Below are 7,739 nucleotides of genomic sequence, written 5' to 3' on the forward strand. Positions count from 1 at the left end.
GAAGGCCTCAGGTAGAATTTTTTTACAGGCAGAGTCTAGTGAGGAGAAGCATTTCCCAGCAGAAGGACTAGCATGAGCTAAGGCTGCACTGATGAGTGACTTGTGCAAAGAGAACATTCCAGGCGACTTGGCTCAGGTTCCTCAACAGGAGCGAGGGCGTGTGCCTTGCTCACAAAGAAGCCACACAAGTAAAGGACTAGGTGCTTAGACACTGCTGCCTCCGCCCCCTCCCTGCACCATGCACGTCAGGGTTTCTGCCTCCCAGAGCTCTGTGGGCCCCAAGGAAAAGGTTCTGGTGTGCTGATATTCGGGTTCCTGAAGAGCCTCCACGAGCACCTGGTCACATCCCCAGTATTTCTGCTGAATGCATCAGGACTCTGGAAACCCTCCTACTAAATTACTGTCATGTAGGGAAGAAAAAGTACTTTCCCCCTACCCTTCTGAGTTCTTAGCTGAAACCTGTGTAATAAAAGACATATTAACAAAAGGAAACCCACAAGCTTAGTGACATGTATATATCATGTATACATGGGAGATACCCAGAGGAAAATGAATAACTCCCTGAGGTGGCTTAGAACTTGGGATGAAATATCATCGTAAGAGGGAACGGGGGGATGTAGCCCTCTTAGATTCCTAGGAATGATAAATGGGCCCTTAGAGTATAGCCCATAGGTGGGAGATGTGATGGTGACAGTTTATCTAGGTGTGGTGTCCACTTGTAGTCTCTTCTCCTGTGGTAAGGGTCTTCCTTGGTTGGTGAAACTCTTGAGGAGGGGATTTCTAACAATTGAGTTCCTTTTGGAGCATCTGTCTTCAGGCAGGTTAGAGCAGTTCAGGGAAAGTGGTGTGTCTGTGGGGCCCCAAAAGCGCTTAGTAGGTAGCTATTTCTAAATAGGACTGACTGTGGCTTGGTACATAGTTTATAATTTTGTTTCTTTCTTGCACGCTTCTTCAACTGTTTTTCTAACAGCTTTCTCCAACCTGGGTTCCCAGTGTTGCACTCAGTATCCCTCACAAGAGTCACTACAGGGAAGATTCTTTATGTTAATGACTATTATCATTGTCATTAGTAACATACTGACCGTTTACCACTGGCTAGGCACTGTGATAAGAACTGAGGTGTACTTGTCTCCTTCAATCCTCACGATGAATAGGTACTATTATCTCCATTTTATAGATGAGGGAAACTGAGGCAGAGAATGTGTAACTTGCCTGAGGTTACATAGCTATAAAGTGGCACAGGCAGGATTCAAATACAGGTCTGCCTCCAAAGTTTTTTTTTTTTTAATTTTTTTAAATTGAAGTATAGTTGATTTACAATGTTGTGTTAATTTCATGTGTACAGTGAAGTGATTCACATACAGTGTATATATATATATAGTGTGTATATATATATTCTTTTCCCTTATAGATTATTACAAGATATTGAGTATAGTTCTCTGCGCTATACAGTAGGTTCTTGTTGGTTATCTATTTTATATATAGTAGTGTAGATGTGTTAATCCCAAATTCCTAATCTATCCCTCCTCCCCTTTCCCCTTTGGTAACCATAAACTTGTTTTCTATGTCTGTGAGTCTGTTTCTATTTTGTAAATAAGTTCATCACTTATATCATTTTTTTAGATTCCACATATAAGCAATATCATGTGATATCTGTCTTTGTCTGGCTTACTTCACTTAGTATGATAATCTTTAGGTCCATCTATGGACCTAGAAAGAAACAGAAAATATGAACAGACCAATTACCAGTACCAGTACTGAAACTGAATCAGTAATTTTAAAACTCCCAACAAACCAAAGTCCAGGACCAGATAGCTTCACAGGTGAATTCTACCAAACGTTTAGAGAAGAGTTAACACCTATCCTTCTGAAATTATTCCAAAACGTTGCAGAGGAAGAAACACTTCTGAACTCATTCTATGAGACCACCATCACCCCGATATCAAAACCAGACGAAGAGCGGGAGGGAGACGCAAGAGGGAGGAGATATGGGAACATATGTATATGTATAGCTGATTCACTTTGTTATAAAGCAGAAACTAACACACCATTATAAAACAACTATACTCCAATAAAGATGTTAAAAAATAAATAAATAAAAAGATACTAAAAACAAACAAGCAACCAAAGATATCACAAAAAAGGAAAATTACAGGCCAGTATCACTGATGAACATCAATGCAAAAATCCTCAATGAAATGCTAGCAAACCCAACTCCAACAATACATTAAAAGGATCACACACCATGATCAAGTGGGCTTTATCACAGGATGCAAGGATTTTTCGATATCCGCAAATCAGTGTGATACACCACATTAACAAATTGAAGAATAAAAACCATATGATCATCTCAATAGCTGCAGAAAGAGCTTTCGATAAAATTCAACATCCATTTATGGTAAAAACTCTCCAGAAAGTGGGCACAGAAAGAACACACCTCAACATAATAAAGGCCATATAGGACAAACCCACAGCTAACATCATACTCAATGGTGAAGAGCTGAAAGCATTTCCTCTAAGATCAGGAACAAGACAAGGATGTCGATTCTCACCACTTTTATTTAACATAGCTTTGGAAGTCCTAGCCACAGCAATCAGAGAAGAAAAAGAAATAAAAGGAATCCAAATTGGAAAAGAAGAAGTAAAGAAGAAAAGAAGAAGTAAAACTGTCACTGTTTTACACAGAAAATCCTAAAGACACTAACAGAAAACTACTAGAGCTCATCAAAGAATTTAGTAAAGTTGCAGAAAATTAACACACAGAAATCTGTTGCATTTCCATGCACTACAACGAAATACCAGAAAGAGAAATTAAGGAAATAATCCCATTTACCATCACATCAGAAAGAATAAAATACCTAGGAATAAACCTACGTAAGGAGGCAAAAGACCTATAACTGTAAAATGCTTATTAAAGCAACTGAAGACAACACAATCAGATGGAAAGATATACCATGTTCTTGGATTGGAAGAATCAATATCGTTAAAATGACAATACTACCCAAGGCAATCTACAGATTCAATACAATCCCTATCAAATTACCAATGGCATTTTTCAGAGAATTAGAGCAAAAAATTTTTAATTTGTATGGAAACACAAAAGTCTCTGAATAACCAAAGCAATATTGAGAAAGAAAAATGGAGCTCGAGGAATCAGGCTCCCTGACTTCAGACTATACTACAAAACTACAGTAATCAAAACAATATGGTACTGGCACAAAAACAGACATATAGATCAATGGAAAAGCATAGAAAGCCCAGAAATAAACCCACTCACTTATGGTCAATTAATCGACAACAAAGGAGGCAAGAATATACAATGGAGAAAAGACAGTCTCTTCAATAAGTGGTGCTGGGAAAATTGGATAGCTACATGTAAAAGAATGAAATTAGAACAGTCCCTAACACCATATACAAAAATAAACTCAAAATGGCTTAAAGACTTAAACATAAGATATGACACCATAAAACTCCTAGAAGAGATCATAGGCAAAAAATTCTCTGACATAAATCATACCCATGTTTTCTTAGATCAGTTTCCCAAGGCAATAGAAATAAAAACAAACAAATGGGACATAATCAAACTTACAAGCTTTTGCATAGCAAAGGAAACCGTACACAAAACAAAAAGACAATCTATGGAATGGGAGAAAATATTTGCAAATGGTGAGACTGACAAGGGATTAATTTCCAAAATATACAAATAGCTCATACAGCTCAGTATCAAAAAAACCCCAAACAACCCAATCAAAAAAAGGGCAGAAGATCTAAATAGACGTTTCTCCAAAGAAGACATACAGATGGCCAACAGGCACATGAAAAGATGTTCAACATGGCTAACTATTAGAAAAATGCAAATTGAAAGTACAATGAGGTATCACCTCACACCAGTCAGAATGGCCATCATAAAAAAGTCTACAAATAATAAATGCTGGAAAAAGGAACCCTCCTACACTGCTGGTAGGAATGTAAATTGGTGCAGCCACTATGGAGGTTCCTTAAAAAACTAAAAATAGAGTTACCATATGATCCAGTGATCCTACTCCTGGGCATATATCCAGAGAAAACTCTAATTTGAAAAGATATATGCACCCCAACATTCACTGCAGCACTACTTACAATAGCCAAGACATGGAAGCAACCTAAATGTCCATCAGCAGATGAATGGATAAAGAAGATGTGGTATATATATACAATATAATATTACTCAGCCATCAAAAAGAATGTCTGTCTCCAAAGATCTTAACTAGCCCTCTGTTGTCTGAATTACATGTTATTTTGCTGTGGTTGCTTTGCTCCCGTTAGCAATTATGTCTTTTGGAGCCAACAATTTTTTTTTTTTTTTTGTGGTACACGGGCCTCTCACTGTTGTGGCCTCTCCCGTTGTGGAGCACAGGCTCCGGATGCGCAGGCTCAGCGGCCATGGCTCACGGGCCCAGCTGCTCCGCGGCATGTGGGATCTTCCCGGACCGGGGCACGAACCCGTGTCCCCTGCATCGGCAGGCGGACTCTCAACCACTGCGCCACCAGGGAAGCCCTGGAGCCAACAATTTTTGAAAGGAGTCTTCAGCCTTTTCCCGGGCATTGAAAAGATCTATCCTTTGTGTCTCTAATGCCTAATGGCTAAGAGCCCTGTCAGATGTAGGTACTGAATACACGAACAAATCACCTCAATTCCACAGATGTAAAGAGAACGCCTATTGTGTGACCAGCCCCATGCTTGGTGCCCCATGAGATTCCAATAAAATGAGGAGGTCTGCTCACTGCCCTTAAAGCAAAATTAGCACATGCCCAAATATAAGAATAGAGAATTATATATAATCAAATAGAAAGCTGTGGGCCGCTCACCCTAAGGATCACAGGAGTTGGGAGAAAGGGGAGAACCCTATGGCTGAAGTGGGATGAGAGGGCTTCCACATTGGGACCCCAGGAACACAGAAAGAGTGAGAATGTGCCTGAAGAGGGCGGGGAGCAGCTGCCACCTCACCTGTCCCCCATTCACGCACAAGGCGGCAGGGAGAGCTGTCTGGAAGGAGGAAGTGAGAGGGTGTTGATTCTGGGGGGCCCTTATCCAGCAATGCCAAGAGGAGCCAGCACAAACTGCCCTTTCATGGAACCACTCAAAGAGTCCCCTGTTCGGGGGCCTTGGTTGCTCAAGCTGGGAGAAGCCAAAGGAGAGGGGGTGAGGTGGGGGCAGAGGGACATTTGCCTGCAGACTGCTGTATACTCAGAAAAACAAGGAAATCAGCTAAGGGCTGGGGGAGGAGACAAACATATGCCTGTTCTGTGCCGGCTATTTTATCTCACTTATCTTATTCACGATTATCATCCCTTTTGGCAAGAGAGGAAAGGAGGCTCAAAGAAAAGACCTCTGCTAGAAGCAGAGCCGATTTGTAGCTAGGGAGGTCTCCCGCCATCAGCTGCTTCTAACCTCTCCTTCCTCACGATGGGATCCCCACAACTTCCTCCCCCTGAGGAAGTAGAGCCTGCCTCTTTCTCTTCTTCCCCTCTGCCCCATCCTCTTTTATTCCCTTTCTTCATCACGTGACCCTTCCCATCAAATGCTTGATAGGCCTGCTCCCCCTAAGGTCTGAGTGACAGGGTCCTGCTGTCCCTGCCAGGGGCATATTTGCATTTTAAGTGGATAGCCCATGGTGAAATCAAATATAATCTCAAAGGAATGAGGTGTCTTTTTGGTTAAGGATTTAAGGGCATGGATCAGATGGCTCCCCATAGATAACTACTGTCTCTCTCACCACATTTTGAGATGGGGCATAACTAAAATAATGACCATCATGCCTCCTGTCCAACTGCTTATCATCTTATGGGACCAGAGGGCGGCAGTTACTTTCCCTGGCCCAGAAAGGTGAAGTGACTTGTCCATAGTTAAACAGTGTGTCAGTGGCAGAGCCAAGACTAGAAGGCAGATTTCTGGGCTCAGAGACCCATGCCTGTCCGCTTCTTGGAACAGGAGCACAGTGGGCAGAAGATGGAATCAATCAACCCTTGATGGTGTTTTCATGGGCACAGATTTCATGTGTGGCTGTCACTCATTCATTCAATTAAGCTTTACTGATGTTGCCTCTGTGCCTGGCCCTTTGCTGGGGCTGGAGATGATGACTCTGACTGTCTATCCTTGAAGAGCTCCCAGAGAAGAAAACCCACACAATGACAATACTAGTGGAAAGGAGACACGCAACACGTTACATGTCCGGAAGGGGTATCACTACATCTCTGGTGTGATGGGCTCATGTGACACTTGATTTAGGCCTTGAATGATAAGGAGGTTCGTGTGTGTGTGTGTGTGTGTGTGTGTGTGTGTGTGTGTTATGGAGATGTGGGAGCTTATCTCCCTAACTCACAAGTGTATAAAAAAACTCAAAAAATCCATACCCTTCTGATAAATCTAAAAATTTCTTTGGTCTTGAAAATTCAGACACATCATTCAGGAGAGATTTTCTCTAACTTTGTGTTCCTTAATCTGTTTCAGAAAACAGATCTTTTTCCCCCCTTACCATATCAAAAATTATATTAAATATTCTTTTAAAAATCACACATTGTCCCCTAGGGGATGCCATCAGCCTAGAAATTCCCACAATGCTCTCCAGGTTCTAGAGTTCTGGAATTTCTATTTTTAACCCTCTTGCAACAAAAAAGGAAATAGGAATTGTCAGTGGGCTCATCCTGGAGGAGCAAGGCAATCTATCCTGCTGCCTCGCTCAATCAATTCTTTCTCTGGCTGCCACTGAGCCTGTTAGTCCTCTGGTGCTTGAGGCCAGAAAAAGCCATCCTCTCTATCAGCTCCCTGAGTCCCTCTGGCTCTTGGGGTTGTGGGCCTGGGAACAGGCAGGGCCAGCCTCCAGTGCCTGGGCCAGCCAGCATCAGTCCACTTTACTAATTCCAGAGCCCTCTATGGGGGCTCTGCCCTGGGTCACCTCACTCACTCTCTCCCACATCTAGCTGTCTTGGAATACAAAAACTACAGAAGCACAATGAAGTACCACTTCACACTTACTAGTATGGCTATAATTTTTTTTTTTTAAAAAAAGGAAAAATACTAAGTGTTAGAGAGGATGTGGAGAAATTGGAACCCTCATGCATTGCTGATGTTGCAGCTGCTGTGGAAAATGGTTTGTCAGTTCCTCAAAAAGTTAAACATGGAACTACCATAGAACCCAGTAATACCTCTCTTAGGTATATATCCAAAAGAACTGAAAGCAGGGACTTCAAAATAAATATTTATACACCCATGCTCACAGCACCATTATTCACAATAGCCAAATGGTGGAAACAACCAAAGTATGTATAACAACAGATGAATGGATAAACAAAATGTGGCATGTACATGCGACGGAATACTATTCAGCCACAAAGAGGAATGAAATTTTGATACATGATTTAACACAGATGGATCTTGAAAACATTATGCTAAGTGAAATAAACCAGACACAGAAGAACAATTATTGTATGATTCCACCTATATGAGGTACTTGGAATAGACAAACCCACAGAGACATAAAGTAAAATAGAGTTTCCCAGGGGCTGGGGGCAGGGAGAAAGGGGGAGCTGTTGTGTGACCTTGGGCAAATATCACTTTCCTTATCAGAGCTCTCATTTCCTCATCTGTAGGGTGGCACTGCTAATCTGTCTGCCTTACCCACTCCACAGAGTTGTGAGGTCTCAAAAGGCTGTAAATGTGCTCTGTAAATGGCACATACTGTGTTGTGTCAATTAATATA

The sequence above is a fragment of the Leucopleurus acutus genome (genome assembly GCF_964270905.1).
Source record: "Leucopleurus acutus genome assembly, chromosome: 8".
Lineage (NCBI taxonomy): Eukaryota > Metazoa > Chordata > Mammalia > Artiodactyla > Delphinidae > Leucopleurus > Leucopleurus acutus.